Genomic DNA, 22,076 nt, shown 5'->3' on the forward strand with positions numbered 1-22,076 from the left:
GCTCTGACAATGGCTTGGATTTCAAAGACTGTGTGGAACTTGTTTTTGGTTTAAAGTATCCTTAGCACATGATTTCTCAATGAGGATGGCCCTTATTGCTAAGCAAACCCATTGGTCAAGCACCCATTCTGGAGGTAATTTTCAAAAGCATTAATTCGGGTAAAATAATGTTTTATAGACAGGAATGGCCTTTTACAAAACTGATCATCTGATATGTATAACTTTACACCAATATGCGGGTAACCTTACACATGTACCTCATGGTTCGCACGTTAAGTTGGCCTGGACTAAGCAGAGGTGCTTCTGGGGGTGGGATTTGGGGGCGAGGTTTAGATTTACATGCATTTTTTTGTATATTTTCAAAATAATGCATGGAAATTTCCTGGAAAAACTTCTGTGCACATAATAGATTTAGTGGGATAATTTTCCAAAAAGACTCATACGCATAAGTCCACTTTGAAAGTTTGTGTAACTTATGCATGGTTTTTGCTGGGTGATTGAAAATTACCCTCCTCATGACTTCAGGCTGGCAGCCATTTAATGACCCCCGTGCATCACCTCTTCAACTTTCACTGCAGGCAGATTCACTGCAGATTTAAATGACTTTTTAAAAATTGTTTTTGTTGGACCAGATGCATAAATGTATAATCATCAGTTCATCTCTGTTTTAATGAATAAAATTATAAGGTTAACTATAATCCTGAAAAATGGTTTTAAGTGAGAATTGTGATATGATTTTCATGGCCAAAATATGAAACCTTTCTTTTTTGTGTTTGTTGATATTGGAAGGATATTTGATTTACTTGTTGTCTAAAAACTGATAAACCGATAAAGATAAAACATGATGTCCACCAAACAGCAGACTGAAATTGCTTTATTCTCCAACAGACATGACAGATACTGATGCGTTTCCATCTCTTTGAACTTCAACGATTTTTATTGAAAATTTTGGCAGACGCTCTACTTGGACATCACGGGAAAGGAAACTTCGCGCCCCAGTTAGATAATCTGAGATTTTCATTGTCACAATTTCATATTGCTGGATTGTCTTTTTCACAGCTTCACATCGCTGCATTTGCTGGTTAGCTCTCTCCTGCAATAAATAAGTAATAGTAATGAGTAAAGAATATAAAATATGACACTGTATGACTTTGTCTAATATTATTTTTATATACTGTAGCCTGAGGCAAAACATCCATTGCCACTGTGTATTGACCTAATCTGTTCCCTTGGAGTTACTGTTAGGATTTGTGGGTATGTGGGCCCTTTGGCTGAGGTGAGAGATGGTATCGCCCAGGGGAAGAGCCCCAATGAGCCTCACCGTTGGGAGGCGGAATGTCGACTGCGGGATGGGATATAGCAGAGCAGAGAAGGAGAAGGAGAGGGTGACCCTAGGAGGCAGGCCATGGAGCGACTGTCACATGGTAAGGGCAAAGGGCCATCGGCGTTATTTTTATTAGTGGTAGCCGACGGCCCAAGAGCGGGAGATCGCTCCTGGGACCCCCACTGGACCACCAGGTACCTGTAAAAGATTTTGGGGGGGTGGGGGTAGCTAAGGGATTAGTTGTAAAAGGTCGGGGTGGGTTTTTTCTTTATTGGCTCGGGCGCAGCCGATAAAAAAAAACCCGATCGGGCCGGACGAAAAAATAATCACGATGTGAATCGGAACAGATTCTGATTCCGATTCACATCTCTACTAGTATCTATGCCTTTTTATAAAAATACTGTCAAAACCCTCACCGATGCCTTCAAAACTTTCTTTCTTGATTTTGCAGGAGTAGCCTAGTGGTTAGAGCCATGGGCTATAAATAGGGAAATCCAGGGTTCAAATTCTACTGCAGCTCTTTGTGACCTCAGGCAAGTCACTTTCCTCTCAGCTGCCTCAGGTACAAACTTAGAGCTAGATTTACTAAGCAGCGATATCGTGTGTTAAACACTGTTTATTATGTGATATTGACCTGTCACATAATTATTGTGCAATATTTTCAATGTTTTCCTTCCCCTATGGAAATAAGCTCATTTGCATGCACAAAATTGCCTACTACATGCAAAGCAACTTATGCATAGGCAATTCAATGTAAATAAAATAAAAGGGCGGACTTATAAAAAAGTCTGCCCTCTTATTTTATTGGGTATCAGGGAGGTCTAGATAAACCATGGTAGGGACATTGGGATGCTAATGTGCTTCCCCAATTCCCCTGCAATGTTAATTAAACAGCCAAATGCCCCAAATCTACACCCCCCTGCCCCTGAAAATCTAACAAAAGTCCCTGGAGGTCTTTCACAACCCCTACCCACCCCACCTCCTCCACCGGTAAAGGCAGCAGCGCCCCCCCCCCCCCCCCTCAATAAATAAATTAAAAAAAGAGAACTTTTAAAATATGTAATGACACCTTTCCCCCTTCCCAAAACTTTCCTTTATGTACAACACAACCCTCAAATGCCCTCCTGCAAAGACCTCCTCCAAATATATTCATAACACTGGGATCTAGGGGTCCCCCAGGCTCTTTCCCCCACTCCCCCACCCTAAAAAAGACCCAGTGCTCAAAGGAGCAGCTGGGCCTCCACCCCCGAACTCCCCTGAACCTCTAAATTTCATAATTGGAGTTCATTGGAGGCCCAAAATGCCCCTAGTTCCAGGCCTGGTCAGCACCATCCTTCAACATGGCACTGACCAGCCATTTCCCCTATGAACCTCCAGACCCCAAGTGATGGGGGAAATGACTGGTCGGTGCCCTTCTGATAGATGGTGCTGACTGGGCCAAGAGCTAGGGGGTGCTCCAGGCCCCCATTGACCCCCAATGGATGCATCCAGTATTCCAGTTGCCACCATGTATCTCCTACATGCAGGGCATGGGGTTGCCACCATGTATCTCCTACATGCAGGGCATAGGGTTGCCACCATGTATCTCCTATATGCAGGGCATGGGGTTGCCACCATGTATCTCCTACATGCAGGGCATGGGGTTGCCACCATGTATCTCCTATATGCAGGGCATGGGGTTGCCACCATGTATCTCCTACATGCAGGGCATAGGGTTGCCACCATGTATCTCCTATATATGCAGGGCATGGGGTTGCCACCATGTATCTCCTATATGCAGGGCATAGGGTTGCCACCATGTAGCTCATACATGCAGGGCATAGGGTTGCCACCATGTATCTCCTATATGCAGGGCATGGGGTTGCCACCATGTATCTCCTATATGCAGGGCATAGGGTTGCCACCATGTAGCTCCTATATGCAGGGCATAGGGTTGCCACCATGTATCTCCTATATGCAGGGCATGGGGTTGCCACCATGTATCTCCTATATGCAGGGCATGGGGTTGCCACCATGTAGCTCATACATGCAGGGCATAGGGTTGCCACCATGTATCTCCTATATGCAGGGCATAGGGTTGCCACCATGTATCTCCTATATGCAGGGCATGGGGTTGCCACCATGTAGCTCATACATGCAGGGCATAGGGTTGCCACCATGTATCTCCTATATGCAGGGCATAGGGTTGCCAACTGTCCTGAATTTTTCTGGAATGCACACATCCTGACCTGAAAAAAGGAGGAGGGCTAAAATGTTTAGAAATGTCCTGAGTTTTGGCCCTCATGCTGCAGGTTAGCATCTGATCCTCCCCTTCAATTAGACAATACAAGCCGTTAAGCCCGTAACAACGGGCTACATTAAATTTTTTTTTCAGTGCATTTTCGAACACAGCACCTTTCTACACTTTTTCTCCCTCACTCCCCCTTCCCCTCGCTCATTCACCTCGGTCACTCATCCTCCTCCCCCTCGGTCACTCAGCCCTTCCCTCCCCTCAGTCTTACTCACCCTCTGTCTCCCATTGCCTCCCTCCCCTCACTCTCACCTCCCTTCCCTCAGTCACTCCCCACCCTCTCTCAATCCCTTCCCTCACTCTCATCCCCTCCAATCCCCTCTTAGCTCATCCACAACCCCTTCCCTCTCCCTCAGCCCTCCTCCACTCACTCTTTTTCTCTTCTCCACAACTTCTTACCCTTCCCACTTACTCACTCACTTCTCTCTGTCTCCCACTGCCTCCCTTCCCTCACTCTCACCCCCTCCCTCCCCTTCCCTCAGTCATACCCCACCCTCTCTAAATCCCATTCCTCACTCTCATCCCCTCCAATCCCCTCTCAGCTCATCCACAACCCCTTCCCTCTTCCTCAGCCCTCCTCCACTCACTCTTTTTCTCTTCTCCACAACTTCTTACCCTTCCCACTTACTCACTCACTTCTCTCTGTCTCCCACTGCCTCCCTCCCCTCACTCTCACCCCCTCCCTCCCCTTCCCTCAGTCATACCCCACCCTCTCTAAATCCCATTCCTCACTCTCATCCCCTCCAATCCCCTCTCAGCTCATCCACAACCCTTCCCTCTCTCCCAGCCCTCCTTCACTCCCTCTTTTTCTCTTCTCCACAACTTCTTACCCTTCCCACTTACTCACTCACATCCCTCTGTCCCCCCTCAGTCACTCCCCCCTCCCCTCAGTCACTCCCACTTCCCCTCAGTCACACACCCCTCCCGTCACTCCCCCAGTCATTCCCCTCTTCCCCTCAGTCATTCCCCCTCCTCCCTTCCCCTCAGTCACTCCCCCCTCCCCTCAATCATTCCCCCCTCCCCTCAGTCACTCCCCTCAGTCACTCACCCCTTCTCCTCAGTCACTCCCCCTTCAATCATTCTCCCCTTCCCTCCTCCCCTCAGTCACTTCCCCCTTCCCCTCAGTCACTCCCCTTTCCCCTCAGTCACATCCCTCCTCCCCCTCAGTCAATCTCGGACGGCGCAGACAGGAGATCTCCAGGGGTCCCTCCCTCGCGCCCTCCTCGCCGCCGCCGGTACTGCTCCTTGCCGCCAATGCCACTACTGCTCCTCGCCACCGCTGCCGCCGCTACTGCTCCTCCCAGCGCCATGTTTTTTAGCAGATCACGCTCCACTCTGACCGACGTGCTCACCCGCGCATGCGAGGTAGAGCTGCTCTCTACTGCGCATTTGCGGGCTGTCGATCAGAGCCCATTTATAAGGTAGATGGTTAGAGCCCTTCATTTTCAGTATTTATTTTATTTTTTCTGGGAATTTATCAGTGTTTATTATAACAAACAAAAACTGAGAAAATCGGTGTAACAACAGACAAATTTGTTTCCACTGATTTTCTCCATTTTTTATTTGTTGTAATAAACACTGATAAATTCCCACAAAACATACAATAAAAACGGAAAACAAAGATCAATAAATATAGTATATGCTTTGGTAGCTACTGTATATTCAATGTAATAGATATATTCATTTTGTGTCACTTACATAGACTTTAGTCCATGATGTAATCAGAGGCCTAAAAAATATTACAAAACAGTAATTTGGACCCTGTGTTACGGTCCCGGTCCATGCCCTGGGACCTACACTTACCGCGCGGCCGGGCCGACCACAGGAATGCCTTCCCCCGGCCTCAGGACCGAAGACGCGGCCCTCCTCGGCATTCTCCCTGCAGGGAGACGCCCACACCGATCCATGGCTGGCCCCGCCCCCTAGGCGCACACGCGCACTAGGGCCTACTCTTAAAGGGGTCAGCACGGGAAAACCGGGGAATACCTCCTCCTGACATCAGACGCTGCCGGGCCATTTAAACCCGGCAGCTGCACTAGCACCTCGCCTTGCAACGAGGTTCCTCAGCTTGTCTGAGTCTCTAGTTGCTGCTGTAGTCCTTGGATTGCTTCTTCTGACTTCTGGACTCCGACCTGGCTTGTATCCTGACTTGTCTTCTGCTTCCACCCTTTGGTTTTAGTATCGACGTCTGACTTCTGGCTTCCGACCCGGCTCCGTCCCACGACTCCGTCTTCTGCTTTCGCCCCTGGCTTTGGTTTGGATCTCTGACTCCTGGCTTCTGACCCGGCTTCACTCGTGGACTCCGACTTCGACTTCTTCATCATCTCAGGTATCCGGTACTTGCTGGCCCAAAGGATTTTCCTAAGTCCCAGCAGCTCGGGCTCTCTCGGACTCCTCCCGGGGGAGCCGCGGGCTTCCGAGGGTGAAGACTTTCCAGCTACCTGGGCTCAGCCATCCTTCGTCCATCTCTTCAGACACAGTCCGGATCCTTGGTCACATAGGATCCCACCTAAGTCCAAGAGGTCCGGGTCCCTACAGGTTCCTCCTGGTGGGACCTCGGACTTCCAGTGGTGAAGCCTCTTCCGAGCTTCTTCTGTGCCGCCTCCCGGCTGTGACGCCTGCTGTGATCCTCCACAGCATATCATCCACTGTCTCAGCCAGCCCAAGGGTCCATGACCGTAACACCCTGGGCTGATAAAAACAAACCTTTTTCAGAATAAAGAAGTTCAAGAACTAGGATCTGAAGGGGTAGACTCAGGAATAACATAGGAAAATATTTTACTCACAGAAAGGATGGTGGATGCATGGAACAAACTCCCAGGGGAGCTGGTAACCCTAGCGGGGCACCAACATTAAGGAACAGGTAGTGCATGCAGCAATACCTCTACCATGATGAGAGAGTCTCTACACTCAGGCCATCAAATATGTGGTCATTGTAATGTGTGTGCCACGGCTATTACAGGTTTGTATCGGCTTCTCCTAAGCTCTGGAAAGATGATACAACTTTGGGGCCAATGCAATACAGTGCTCTCAGCCTCTACAACGCACCACATCCAACACAGAGTGAATCTAATAGCATTGTTTCTCATATGGTGATCTTTCACTAAATTGAAACGGACTGTTTTAGAAAAAATCCAGCAAGCGCCAAGATGCCAAGATGTGGCAATATTAATGCGATTCTCAAACAACACTATACTGTGAGCATTAAAAGAGAAGGTGAAGGAACCTCTGTGACAGTCTCAGGGATCTAGAAGGGTTATGCACATGAAGCATCGAGATGAGCCATGGGAGATTCTCAGAGTTAATCATTTTAAATGCAAGACAGGCTACTTTCTTTTTCACTCTCATCTCGATGGGTAATTTATTGATCGCCTACCACAGAGAGGCCTAGGCGATTTACAGCATTAACATACATAATTAAAACATAAAAATAATAAATACAATACCACACAAATTACATATATTTCACAAAGACAAAAATAACCAGTCTCATGTAGACAAAGTAAATAATCAGTCACCCACAATATGTAACAGGCTTCTCACATCTACAGAGGTATTTATTCTGCTAACAGCAATCTAGAATATGTTGTATGCACGATGGATAAGGTGCTCTTTCAATAACTGTCTGAACTTTTTTGCATCATCCAAAGACCTGAGCTCAAATGGAATAAGATTCCATTGTGTTGGCGCAGCAATGGAAAAAGAGGTCTCACGAGTACTATATAAATAAGCATGTTGAACAGAAGGAACTTCTAGTAAATTTAATTGAGAGGAAAGATTTGAGGAAAGATTAAAGAGGTTAGGGCTGTTCAGCTTGGAGAAGAGACAGCTGAGGGAGGATATGATAGAGGTCTTTAAGATCATGAGAAGTCTTGAATGAGTAGATGTGAATCGGTTATTTACACTTTCAAATAATAGAAGGACTAGGGGACATTCCATGAAGTTAGCAAGTTGCACATTTAAGACTAATCAGAGAAAATTCTTTTTCACTCAATACACAATAAAGCTCTGGAATTTGTTGCCAGAGGATGTGGTTAGTGCAGTTAGTGTAGCTGGGTTCAAAAAAGGTTTGGATAAGTTCTTGGAGGAGAAGTCCATTAAATGCTATTAATCAAATTTACTTAGGGAATAGCCCCTGCTATTAATTGCATCAGTAGCATGGGATCGTCTTAGTGTTTGGGTAATTGCCAGGTTCTTGTGGCCTGGTTTGGCATCTGTTGGAAACCTGTTCGGCTTGATGGACCCTTGGTCTGACCCAGCATGGCGATTTCTTATGTTCTTATGTTCTTAAAGCTATTTTGGTTTTGATATTTTTGTGTTGTCGATCCTGCTTCTGCTCAGGAGGCTTTATCCCGCCAGGTAGCTCAGGATACTGCTGTCAATTTCTGCCGACCAGTCATGGAGGGACAGCAGTGACCTGACCGAGAAGAAGAAAGACGTAATTTTGCAGAAAATTTTATTCTAGTGTTTTGGGAGGAATTGTTTGCCACCAGTTCCTGCCCACTGAGAGGAAGAGAAATAATGGAGCTTTGGATATTTTTTGGACTTTTTCCTCACCAGAGGTCCAAACTGTCACCAGAGAAAGAGACATTGACATTGACTCAGCTAACAAAACTGAGAAAGAGGCATTTTATTTTAGCATGAAGTATTTTTCATTGCAGTAAAGTTTTTGTTGAATAATCCATCAGAGTGTCTGGCGTCTTTATTCAGAGTAGAGGGTCCCCTAAAGCAAGGACCATCCTTACATGAGTACATCTATGAGAGCATCCAAAGAGAAAATGAGAGACTGACTGAACTGGATCATCATTTCTGTGAACCTAGGGCCCCAGAGGTATATCCTGCTCCCTGCTGGAAGAACCCCGGCACCCCAGGGCCAGTGATCTGTATTAACATGTGAAGAAGGAGAGCTGGGAGCAAGAGTGGCCCGGGAACTGTTGGTATACTCTTATATTCCTGGAGGACCCCCGAAGAGGAGGATACACGCATAAAAAAGGTATGGTCTAGGGGTGTTCTGTGGCAGGGCCAAAAGGTACATATGTAAGTTGCTATTTTATAAGACATGTAAACAAATATATAAGGCAATTTATTTGTGTAATTTTACTCCTGCTAATTATCTTGCACAATTGATATCAGACTTGTCTATTGTCTGTTATTGGTTGGATCAGAGGCCTGGGTGAGCGGGGGGGGGGGGGGACGGGGAGTACAGGGTGAAGAACTAGGAGGGTCCCAATGACCTGGAGAAGGAGATGAACCGATGGAGGAATTGGCAAACTGATGATGATGATTTCAGTTCCACATGCATGTTCTAAAATATATCATCCTCCAGGGTTTTACATGAGCATGTTATATTTTTTTTCATGTGTAAAATATACACACATATGCTTCCAAAATAGATAGGAAAAATACACGTTTTCAGTGAATTTCTGGTTGTCGTTCATAAGCAAACATATGTGCATATGTTGGGGGGTAGACATACGTGTATTTTATAATTTGCACATACCTGAAACGCGCAGGTTATAAAATACTACGTGCGACCATATATGCGCGTATATGGAGTTGTGCGCAATTGTTTGAAGGTTATCCTCATGTAGCAAATGTTACATATCAATTCGGTTTACATATATAAGCCAGAGATGTGTTTTAGGATTAAAAATTCAACTTTGTGCAACAACATCAAATTGGATGTTGTGGTACAGATTGGAGATAACTTATTGTTCTGAAAGGTATTTGGATAAGTTTCTTTCTTTGTCTGAAAAAAACATTTCTTCAGAATACATGAAAACTGACACTGGAATATTCATTTACTATTCTCTAAACGCAATTGAAATGGTTGTCTGAAGAAATTGTGGCCAAACAGGATTAGCTCTTCTCCCAGTTACCTGGCAGAGGGATGAGATTGTGGAAGAGGCCTTGTTACTCCTCATGCAAGAAGTGCCACAATTTCTAGGGATGTGCAGAAGGAAAAAATGTGTTGCTATTCAGTATTCGTTTTGCCGGGACCCAAATTCGTTGCATTAGTTTCATACGGGGGAAAGCCAATTTGTTGATATGTTTTATTCGTTTTCCGATTTCCCATTAAATTGAATGGGGGAAGTATTTGCAGCCTATTTTTGGCTGCAGAATTGGAGTTTTCTTATCAATTCTGATAAAACTTCTGGGGAGCTATCATCAGAACGAGAAAAGAGCTCCAAGGTACTTAGACTGTGGCAAAGTGGCACCAAAGTGACATGAATAGCCTAAGGCACTTTAAAGGGGCAAAGGGGTACCAGGAGTGGTAAGAGTGCTTTAACAGAGATGCAACGCTGCAGCGAGAGAGTCAAAAACACACCACAGCTTCAAAAGAGAGCACCGATAACAGATGCATGAACCCTCGAAGGAAGCACAACAGGCAAAGCGGCAAGACAAGTGGCATCAACATCCTACAGCACAATGAAGGGGGAACATAGCAAGCAGAAAGACTAGCACAACACACTGAGGAACCATGATAGTGGCAAGAACACCACAAAGAGTTGAGTGAGTTATCTGGTGTATGGAATCAAGGCAGAGTGGCAGAAAGTTGATAGGGGCAAGACAGGCTGGTAGAGCGGAAGTAGTCTGGTCCCTGTGGTTTTAATAGGGGAAAGACAGGCTGGCCTCAGGGAGAGTTCCCTTTCCTTTGAGCAGGAAAGGGCTTCTGGATGGTTAGGCACAGCGTTAAAGGTCAAACCCTTGCAGAGACATAAAGCCTGGATGGACAGGCACAGCATTAGAGGTCAAGCCCACGTAGGGACTTAAGGCCTGGATGGACAGGCACAGCGTTAGAGGTCAAATCCTCGTAGAGACATAAAGCCTGGATGGACAGATACAGCATTCGAGGTCAAACCCTCGTAGAGACATAAGGCCTGGATGGACAGGCACAGCATTCGAGGTCAAACTCTCATAGAGACATTAGGCCTGGACAGATATGCACAGCATTCAAGGTCAAACACTTGTAGAGACATAAGGCCTGGACAGACAGGCACAGCGTTAGAGGTCAAAACCTCATAGAGTCATAAGGCCTGGACGGACAGGCACAGCATTCGAGGTCAAACCCTTTTAGGGACATAAAGTCTGGACAGGCAGGCACAGGTTTAAATGTCAAACCCTCGTAGAGAAATAAGGCCTGGACAGACAGGCACAGCATTAGAGGTCAAACCCTTTTAGGGACATAAAGCCTGGACAGACAGACACAGCATTAGTGGTCAAACCCTTTTAGGGACATAAAGCCTGGATGGACAGACACAGCATTAGAGGTCCAACCCTTGCAGGGTCTTAAGGCCTGGATGGACAGGCATAGCATTCGAGATCTAACCCTTGTAGAGACAGAAGGCCTGGACGGACATGCACAGCATTTGAGGTCAAACCCTCATAGGTCAAACCCTCGTAGAGACATAAGGCCTGGACAGCAGGCACAGCATTAGAGGTCAAACCCTCATAGAGACATAAATCCTGGATAGACAGGCACAGCATTAGAGGTCAAGCCCTCATAGGGACTTAAGGCCTGGATGAACAGGCACAGCATTAGAGGTCAAACCTTCATAGAGACGTATAGCCTGGATGGACAGGCACAGCATTCGAGGTCAAACCTTCATAGAGACATAAGGCCTGGATGGACAGGCATAGTGTTAGAGGTCAAACCCTCGTAGAGACATAAGGCCTGGATGGACAGGCACAGCATTAGAGGTGGTCAAGCCCTCGTAGGGACTTAAGGCCTGGACGGACAAGCACAGCATTCGAGGTCAAACCCTCGTAGAGACATAAGGCCTGGATGAACAGCCACAGCATTCAAGGTCAAACCCTCGTAGAGACAAAAGGCCTGGATGGACTGGCACAGCATTCAAGGTCAAACCCTCATAGAGACATAAGGCCTGGATGGACAGGCACAGCATTAGAGGTCAAACCCTCATAGAGACGTAAAGCCTGGACGGACAGGTACAGCATTAGAGGTCTAGCCCTCATAGGGACTTAAGGCCTGGATGCACAGGCATAGAGTTAGAGGTCAAACCCTCGTAGAGTCATAAGGCCTGGACAGACAGGCACAGCGTTAGAGGTCAAACCCTCGTAGAGACATAAGATCTGGATGGACAGGCACAGCATTAGAAGTCAAACACTTTTAGGGATTTAAAGCCTGGACAGACAGGCATAGCATTAGAGGTCAAACCCTTTTAGGGACATAAAGCCTGGACGGACAGGCACAGCATTAGAGGTCAAAACCTTTTAGGAACATAAAGCCTGGATGGACAGGCACAGCATTAGACGTCAAGCTCTCATAGGTACTTAAGGCCTGGACGGACAGGCACAGCATTCGAAGTCAAACCCTCATCGAGGCATAAGGCCTGGATGGACAGGCACAGCATTCAAGGTCAAACCCTCGTAGAGACGTAAATCCTGGACAGACAGGCACAGCATTAGAAGTCAAACCCTTTTAGGGACATAAAGCCTGGACAGAAGGCACAGCATTTGAGGTCAAACCCTCGTAGAGACATAAGGCCTGGACAGACAGGCACAGTGTTAGAGGTCAAACCCTTTTAGGGACATAAATCCTGAATGGACAGGCACAGCATTAGAGGATTTCCTTTGTTCTGGTATGTTGTGGTTTGATCTGTCACTTCTTCTTGAACTGGTTCACTGCCAGAAGAAAATGGCATCTTTTTCATTTCTGAAAGATAATTCAACAGAGGATGCTTTTAGAACAATAGAGACTGCCATTTGTGAACCTGGAACTGAGCTGGAGATTATTTGTGAATACCCAGAAGCTATTAACTGTACTTTTGCACTTCAGTTGATGACAAAGGAACATGAAGAGCTCTCAGAAATAAGAAAACTGCTACTCAAGTCCAAATCTACATTATCAACCTATGTTGACTTTGTGGTTTACACAGTGCCTCTGTAAACTATGGGAAGACAGAGGATGAATTAGAGTGCAATACTATCAGTTTTCTATAGTACTAGAAACATTACTGTTGGCACCTAAGAAAGATTTCGGGAACATGGCCCATATTATGAGGTCAGGTAAACTTTTGAGCATATGAACTATGCAAGCTCCAAACATCTGAAGTCAGCTTTTTATGTTCTTTCATTCCAAATGTTGCAAAACAGGAAAAGAATATTCTGGAAAGAAGAGATGCACAACTACATAAAACTGAAATTAGAAATACCAGAACAAAACTCAGACAGGCACAGCATTTGAGGTCAGGCCCTTGTAGGGACATACGGCTTGGACAGTGGATGGACAGGCCCAGTGTTTCAGGTCAGGCCCTTGTAGGGACGTACAGCCTGGACAGTTGACGGACAGGCACAGCATTTCAGATCAGGCCCTTGTAGGGACATACGGCCTAGACAGTGGATGGACAGGCACAGCATTTCACGTGAGGCCTTGTAGGGACGTAAGGCCTGGACAGTGGACGGACAGGCACAGCGTTTCAGGTCAGGCCTTTCTAGGGACGTACGGCCTGGACAGTGGATGGACAGGCACAGCGTTTTATTCATCTTGCCATTCACAGGGAAAATTTGGAAACCCAAACAAAGGCAGATTTATTTTCAAAAACACTAGCATTTCCATCAACTCTGGTGCCAGCCTTGAGCGGTGAGGACTCATGATATCCCCTGTTATTGAAAATACACATTCACTGGGCACACTGGTTGGTGGATATGACAGATATTGCTGAGCCACTTTGGCTAGGTGTGGCCAAACAGTGGACTTGTGTGCCCAATATGCCAGTGGATCTGTCTGCATGTCCTCTGTGGACTCTGAGAGATACCGTGTCACTGACAGTTGTGCTGGTGTCTCCTTTGCTTGGGTGGGCTGAGAGTCACTCATGCCAGCTGCTTTCTCTCTAGCCCGTAGCACAAAAGATGAATCTTTATGGGCAACATTCCTTTGGCGTACTGAACTGGAGGAGGAGGAGGTACTAGCTGTCGCTGACAGAGTGCTGCTCCTGCTTGGGCTAGCACAACTCTCTGAAATGCCCGCTGTTTCCTCCTCTGCTTCATGCCTGATCTGTCTCTGCCTATGGCACTCCTATTCATGGACTTTTAGTAACAGCAGGTCCTTCACAAATGAGAGACAATTGGACTGTAGGGCAAGTTTCCGTTTCACACAGGAATCACAGACTGTGGTGAGCATATTTGTGTGGTGTTCTGTTAAAGGCCTTAATCTCTCTTGCATCTGCTGCTGCAAAACATCCAGACAATGCAGCACCTCAACTGTCATTCCCTCTTCCTGTTTAAAGCCCTCCAAATTTTCATCCAGGAAATTAACTATAGGGATGATGTCAGCCAAGGTGGCACTTCTGGAACACAGCTCCTCTGTGGCATCCTTGAGGGGCTGCAGGGTTTTTACCAGCTGACTTTGACTAGCCAATCATGATACCCTAGGGGATTCTGCATACCTATGTCCATTGAACCAGAAAATTCATGAAGGGGTGTCTACAGCTCCACTAACCTCTGCAGCATCATCTAGGTAGAATTCCACCGGGTGGCAATGTCTTGAAGGAAACGCTTGTGAGGCATGTCCTAATCAGTGTGCTTTTGATGGAGAACCTGCCCCGCCTTCACACTTCTGTGGAAGTATGCTGCTTTGTTCCTGCACTTCTGTATTAACATATGCAGGTATTCATTCTCTTGGTGATTGGACTCCAACCCCAGAGCTGACTTCACTACCAAGTGCAGAGTGTGTGCAAAACATCGGTTGTTCTGAAAGTGCCCATCGGTTATTGCCTTAACCATGTTTGTACCATTGTCTGTGACAAAGAACCCTGCCTGAGGATTCCTGTCTCGCTGGTATAGTTCTGAAGAAACAGCAAGGAAGGCTGTCTAACAAAGCCGTGAGGGCGACAAAACAGGATTAGCAGCCAGATGTCCAAATGATTTCCTTTATTGGGTGGTAACACGAATATATGAACAATGCCCAACTCTGGCCGAGTTTCGCCCTCTTACAATGGGGCTACATCAGGGGCTACAACATACAATAACACATACTTGTAAATAATAAAAAATAATAAGAAGAACATAACTGAAACACACAATTAGAATGGTAACATGAAAATGTGGTGTAAATATTAATTATGACACAGCATGTGAGTGTGAAAAAGAGAACAACAATTAAATTTTGGTCTTTACCTCTACTTGAGTCGTGTTATGATGACAATCCAAGTCTTAAAAAAGACTGTGCAACAAAAGGTCTGTAAATTAAATGTATAAATTCATTGAAAAACAATATTGAATCTTAAAAATTCTAAAAAATATTTATAGACCTTTCAAAAAACATCAAAGCTGGCATGATAGAATTAACCATATTAAAAATAGAGCACTAAAAAAATAATAAAATTATAACAGGTAGTGAAAAGTAAATAAAATAAATAAAATGAAATAAATTACATTTACACCATATCTTAATGTGATTTCCACTGACAAGAAAATTTGTGTGAAAGATGAATTTTTTTAAAAAAAAGTTGATGTTATGTATCAATAAATGAGAGCTGCACTCAATATAGGAGTATATACTCACTATTGGAAAGGCTGGTTAAACTCTCAATGACAGCGGTACCTCAGTTTCTTATTTCGTAAACAACACAAGGGTTGCAAATGTGCCGAAATCTTGTTTGGAAAGATTGAAAAATTAAAAAAGAACATACTTCCTACGTGAATAGGCGAATTAAGATTGCAGAAACATATTGACTCTAAATACATATTGTGAAAAAAATTTTTTTAACTATGTGTACGTGTAAAACATGTGAACCAAAATAAAACAATGCTGATTTGACATTATTCAAGACAATTAGCAGGGTTATGATGAATGACTTTTGAAACGGCTCCTGGTTTGAAAAAATAAGTACATAAGTTGAGGAATATAGGTTATATGCAGCTGGGTAAGTGTGCTTTAAATTCTACATATGATAAATAAATTGCTACAAAATACGGAATGAATATATGCTGATTGACTAGAGGATAAAATAGAACATCTATGTGTTGTTTTAAGAAGATCATAAAAAACATTACATTAGCTCATAGAATGCTACTGCTGCCGGTAACTATGAGTGCTTGAATAACTATAAAAGTGCTGCAAAAAAGACGCGGAAGTAGGAACAAAACAAAGAGCTGTAAAATCATTTAGATAACATAAACAAACTTACTCTTTGATGTGGTTGTGAGGACAAACAACAGTATGGCTTTTACTTACTAACTCGAATCAAAACAGGCAAAGATGCCGCGACTGCTCTTTACATCGACTCATACTGCTATCAGTGAATGTGAGTACTTAGATAAATATAAAAGTGCTCTGAAGAAGCGAGTGTAAAACTATAAACCTAAAAAATCATTATATGCTGGCTAAAAAGTAATTTGAAAGACGTGCACAAACTTACTTTTTGATGTGGTTGTGAAAACAAACACAGGCGGCAGTGTGGCTTTCCCTTGTTAACTCGAATCAAAACAAACAAAAAAGACATGGCTGCTATTTAAAGAGGCTGAAGCGCGCCAAAATGACCTGTCTGTCAAAAGGGAGGGGGCGTGGTGATGAATACCCGTATGTAGAGGGAACTTGATTGCGGCGCATGCAAAAACAACTAGTAGGGAAACCGAACTGCCATGTATGTTGAATGATTGCAAAATGTATCAATAATTGCAAAATGTATCAATAAATAAAAAACTTGATGCAAAGATGAATGAATGAAAATGAAAAATGGGAAAGAATAATGAATGAAAAAATGAAAATAGATAAAATAAAACAATGTGGAATAAAAAGAAAAAAAGATTGAATGAACAAGTGACAAGAACAAGGACTGATTGAATAGAATGTAATGGGAAAACAACTATGGCAAAATTTAAAAAAATTCATCTTTCACACAAATTTTCTTGTCAGTGGAAATCACATTAAGATATGGTGTAAATGTAATTTATTTCATTTTATTTATTTTATTTACTTTTCACTACCTGTTATAATTTTATTATTTTTTTAGTGCTCTATTTTTAATATGGTTAATTCTATCATGCCAGCTTTGATGTTTTTTGAAAGGTCTATAAATATTTTTTAGAATTTTTAAGATTCAATATTGTTTTTCAATGAATTTATACATTTAATTTACAGACCTTTTGTTGCACAGTCTTTTTTAAGACTTGGATTGTCATCATAACACGACTCAAGTAGAGGTAAAGACCAAAATTTAATTGTTGTTCTCTTTTTCACACTCACATGCTGTGTCATAATTAATATTTACACCACATTTTCATGTTACCATTCTAATTGTGTGTTTCAGTTATGTTCTTCTTATTATTTTTTATTATTTACAAGTATGTGTTATTGTATGTTGTAGCCCCTGATGTAGCCCCATTGTAAGAGGGCGAAACTCGGCCAGAGTTGGGCATTGTTCATATATTCGTGTTACCACCCAATAAAGGAAATCATTTGGACATCTGGCTGCTAATCCTGTTTTGTCGCCCTCGCTGGTATAGTTGCCAGCCCTTCAGCATCTGTCTGATGCAAGTTAGAATATTGGCTGTGGTATGGGCCTTGTCCGTCAGGTGGATGTGCAGTAAAGCCCACCTCCACCCTGATACATGTTCACTAATAGACCTGCTGCTTGCCCCTGCCTCAGCCAGGTCCCACCAGTGTGCTGTCAGGGAGAGGTAAGAGTGTGCAGCATTCATGGCGGTCCAGATATCGCAGGTGAAATACACACACCCCTGTGCCTTAGCTAGCAGCGCTTGGATGCAACTGCGACACTGCTTGTACAGGCTGGGGATGACCTTTCTGCTAAATGTGGTTCTGGAGGGGACGTTGTAATTTGGAACTACGACCTTCAGAAAATGCTTGAAACCCACATTCTCCACTATCTGCAAGGGCTGGTCATCAAGGGCAATCATTTCCCCAATGCTCCTGGTTACAACTTTTGAGGCTGCCTGCCTCCTACTCCGGGATAGCATTACCGCACTCCACCCCATTTCCTCCATGGTGGGTTGTCACTTCTGCCACATGGCAGGGGGCTGCTGGCCTGCCACCTGACTGTTAGAAGGGGCTGAGTGGTGGGGTGATTCTGCTCCTTTTCAACCTCTTTACACTGCCTGGAAAAAGGGGTCCCCTGACTGGTACTACTACCATCCCCAGATGGCAGTACTGTTGTTGGGTGTTGCCTCTTCATATGATGCGTCATGCCAAAATTACATAGATGTCCCATTTGCTTGCCTCTGCTAATAGCCCTGCCACAGTAATTTCTCCGAGCAAAACACGGGTCCTCCGTCACTTTAAAGTGGCTCCAGATCACAGATGTCTTTTGTGATCACTTCTCTATAGCCTTCAGGGTGGATGCTGGCACTGGAACTGAAGTAGTGGGTGGGTGCACCCTGAGAAGCAATGCCAGGGGCATCAGTCACACTCTGTGCCTGCGCTGACTGCTCTTCCTCCTCATCATCATCAGTTTCATCTCTCCCTTGCAGCACTGAAGTGGAGGCTAAGACAGGATTAATGAATGCTCCTAAACCTTCGTCAGCTACTTCTTCCATTTCTTTTTTTTTTTCCTAATTGTTTATTTATTCATAATTCTCAGCATTGTACAGTGCTAAGTGCATCAACATATTTACAAGCAGTAAACAACAAACAGTTCAAAGGTGCAACTATGCAGTTTCTGATATATAATTGTACAGTACAATAAACCACGCCTTTTATATTAAATCAGCCTCAAGTGTGTTTTATTTACTTGATCCTATATCCTGTCCAATTTCCCCCTCCTACTCAAACCTTCCAACCCCCCAACCTTTACTACAAAGGTGCTACAAACTTGTAGCTGTTACAAATGGGTCTACTGGGTCCGCTAACTCCAATTACAGTATAGGGCCCAAATATATTTTTAAACTTGTGTACCCTATCATGTCTGATAGCTGTTAGATACCCCATCTGGTACACTTTATCTATCTGAGATAGGATGGCCTGGAGTGTAGATGTCTCGGCCTTCTTCCATCAAAGGGCTATTTCACATCTCGTTGCTATTAATATCTGCATTGTAAGGAGTCTTTGTGCTTCCATCCCAAACCCTGCCACTAGACTAAGCAAACAAAGTTTAGGATCTTTAGGAACTGTTTCCCCCAGAACATCTTTCAGAAACTCCAACACTGCATGCCATGTCTGTTCAACAATGGGGCACATCCACCACATGTGATAAAAAGATCCTTTCTGTCCACAGCGCCGCCAGCATTATTCAGTAATTTTACTATTCATTTGCTGACACCGAACTTCTGCCTGTAGCCATGTGGCATTTATCCCATTCTACCTCAGATAAAGTCATTCCATGATCCATCTCCCACCGTACTTGATATCTCATTTTACCCCTGCTGTCACCATTTAGCAACATATACAAATGGGATATCGGATGTTTAAAGAGAGTAGCATTTTCACAACATTTCTCAAACAATGATTTCCCCTTGGATAATTCTTCCCCTACCTTCCCTGTGCTAAAATAATGCGCCAGTTGCATATAAGTGAGCAAGTCAGCCTGGTTTAGGTTATATCTATCCTGCATAGCAGAGAACTTAATCATGAGCTGGCCTTCAAAAAATTGCCCTATTCTGGTAAGGCCCTTCTGGCTCCACCGTTGGATGAATTTAGCTTCCGTACCAGGCTGGAAGGTGGGGTTTTGTAAAAAGGAAGTACTATGATAAACCTTTTTATCCCCAGCCAATCAAGCACGCCACTTATACCAGATACGAAGCAATAATTGCGAGAAGGGTGTCAGATTTTTGTAATTGATTTTCCCCAGATTCATATCCTAATCCCTCGAGGTCAATGGTAGTTCTCCAGCCACAAACTGCTCAATAGTTATCCATGGCCTCCAGTCTCTCCCTCCATGCCATCCCACCACCACTCCCATAAGTGTCGTTATATAGTACATCCATAGATGGGGTATGTAAAGTCCCCCTCTGGCCTTATCCTTGTATAAAACTTGTCGGGATACCCTAGGGGGTTTCTTTTTCCAAATAAATCAAAAAGGTTTCCTCTGCCAGATGCGCATAGCCCCTTCTGGGACCTCTACAGGCAAGGTTTGAAACAGGTAGCAAAAACGAGGTAGCACATTCATTTTAACAGCTGCCATTCTACCAAACCAGGAAATGTCCGCTCTCTCCCACCTATCAATATCTGTCTGAATTTGATTTACCAGGGGAATATAATTTATGCCATATAGCCCATCCAAATTAGAACCTATCTTAATCCCCAGGTATTTTATAAACTGCTTGGCCATTCTAAAGGGTAACTTGCAACACAATGCGGCATATTGATTAACGGGATTGATATATTTAAAACCTCCGATTTTTCCCCATTAATTTCGAACTCGGACACTCGGCCAAATTTATTAAATTCCTCCAATAGAGTCTTTAAGGAATCCTCTGGATCAGAGAGTGTAAACAACAGATCATCTACAAAGAATGATATCTTATAGTCTTTCTTCCCTACCTGAAGACCCCGAATCTGGGGGTGCCCTCTCACTCTGTTCGCAAAAGGCTCTAAAGTTAGAGCAAAGAAAATGGGCGTTAAGGGACAGCCCTGTCGGGTTCCCCTTCGCACATCAAATGGCTCAGAATAGGCTCCGTTAATTTTGATACTTGCTTGTGAGTTCCTATATAATTTCTTTACCCAATTAGTAAAATGACCTCCCAATCCCATGACCTCCATAACTTGAAACAGGAAAGGCCAGTGTACCCGGTCGAAGGCTTTTTCGGCATCTACCGTTAGAATCACTGCCGGGATCTGACGTGATTGCGCCCACCACATTAGCTCAACTACTCTCCTCACATTGTCAGATGCTAATCGTCCGGGTATAAATCCAGATTGAACAGTCCCCACCAACAATGTCACTACCTTCCCCAATCTTACCGCAAGAGCTCTCGCTAGAATTTTTAAATCGATATTAATTAGCGAGATCGGCCTATAAGATCCGCATAATGTATGATCTCTCCCGGTCTTGGCAAGTATAGTTATGCCAGCAGTGTTAGCTGATTGTGCGATCTCCCCTTCTAACCTGTTGCGTCCATCACTGCTCGATGCCCTCACTCCATTCTGTTTACCTCTGAGGCGACTCCCTCCAGGTCTGATGGACGGTTAGCTGCCAAGGCGTCTTCATGCCGCCTCTCTCCATCATGTTCCTGATGACGTAGGGTGCATGCGCGTGTGCGCTCCGATTGCTGTACCAGCAAGGGCGCGAACCTCGGGGGCGTCCCCCTGAGTTGACGTCATCCGCTTCCAATATAAAAGGTCTCAGTATTTGCTAATGAATCGAGTTAGCAAGGAGATTCATACTCTCTATGCTACTCTGCCTCCTCGGACTTACCAGGGGTACCTGCTCCTCGGGGGCCTCGCTCTCTTTTCTTTATTTCAGATTGCAGATAGGAACCGGTAGTCGCTCCTCGAGGGCCCGTGTTCCTGGATACTACAAAGATTCTCTACTGCCTGGAAGCTAACGCAGATTCAGACAATTGTCAGCTACCTTCACGCTCTCAGAGCTTTCCCTGGAACCAGGTACTCGCTCCTCGAGAGCCTAAACCTTTCCAGCTACTGAACTTCCTAAAGACCTTATGTGAGTTTTGTCATTCGGTTCTGGCTATGAACACAGCATAATCTGTCTACTCACTATCTATAGTTTATCTACAGCTCAGTAACCCTGGGATCGCTGTTCCAGTACCTGAGGGACTTCAGCCCTGACCGGCATATCAGCTCACTACTGCCACCTCTGATGGTTCTAAGAACATAAGAACATAAGAAAATGCCATACTGGGTCAGACCAAGGTCCATCAAGCCCAGCATCCTGTTTCCAACAGTGGCCAATCCAGGCCATAAGAACCTGGCAAGTACCCAAAAAACTAAGTCTATTCCATGTAACCATTGCTAATGGCAGTGGCTATTCTCTAAGTGAACCTAATAGCAGGTAATGGACTTCTCCTCCAAGAACTTATCCAATCCTTTTTTAAACACAGCTATACTACCTGCACGAACCACATTCTCTGGCAACAAATTCCAGAGTTTAATTGTGCGTTGAGTAAAAAAGAACTTTCTCCGATTAGTTTTAAATGTGCCCCATGCTAACTTCATGGAGTGTCCCCTAGTCCTTCTACTATCTGAAAGAGTAAATAACCGATTCACATCTACCCGTTCTAGACCTCTCATGATTTTAAACACCTCTATCTTATCCCCCCTCAGTCGTCTCTTCTCCAAGCTGAAAAGTCCTAATCTCTTTAGTCTTTCCTCATAGGGGAGTTGTTCCATTCCCCTTATCATTTTGGTAGCCCTTCTCTGTACCTTCTCCATCGCAATTATATCTTTTTTGAGATGCGGCGACCAGAATTGTACACAGTATTCAAGGTGCGGTCTCACCATGGAGCGATACAGAGGCATTATGACATTTTCCGTTTTATTCATCATTCCTTTTCTAATAATTCCCAACATTCTGTTTGCTTTTTTGA

The 22,076-nt window shown here is 44.4% G+C and overlaps 1 long non-coding RNA gene across 3 annotated transcripts; it reads right to left on the reverse strand.

Moving 5' to 3' along the window:
• Positions 1-847: 847 nt before the first annotated feature.
• LOC115083917 lies at positions 848-16,214 on the reverse strand. 3 transcript variants are annotated; one of them, XR_003854423.1, is made up of 4 exons: positions 15,998-16,200; positions 15,142-15,230; positions 14,754-14,815; positions 848-1,093 (listed from the first exon to the last, which is right to left on the reverse strand). It is a non-coding gene; the product is annotated as an uncharacterized LOC115083917 (long non-coding RNA). The 3 variants fall into 3 exon arrangements; XR_003854424.1 differs by lacking the exon at positions 848-1,093 and adding an exon at positions 14,542-14,589 and having other exon boundaries at positions 15,998-16,214; XR_003854422.1 differs by lacking the exon at positions 14,754-14,815 and having other exon boundaries at positions 15,998-16,162.
• Positions 16,215-22,076: the final 5,862 nt, after the last annotated feature.

This window comes from Rhinatrema bivittatum, chromosome 2 (assembly GCF_901001135.1).
Source record: "Rhinatrema bivittatum chromosome 2, aRhiBiv1.1, whole genome shotgun sequence".
Taxonomy (NCBI): domain Eukaryota; kingdom Metazoa; phylum Chordata; class Amphibia; order Gymnophiona; family Rhinatrematidae; genus Rhinatrema; species Rhinatrema bivittatum.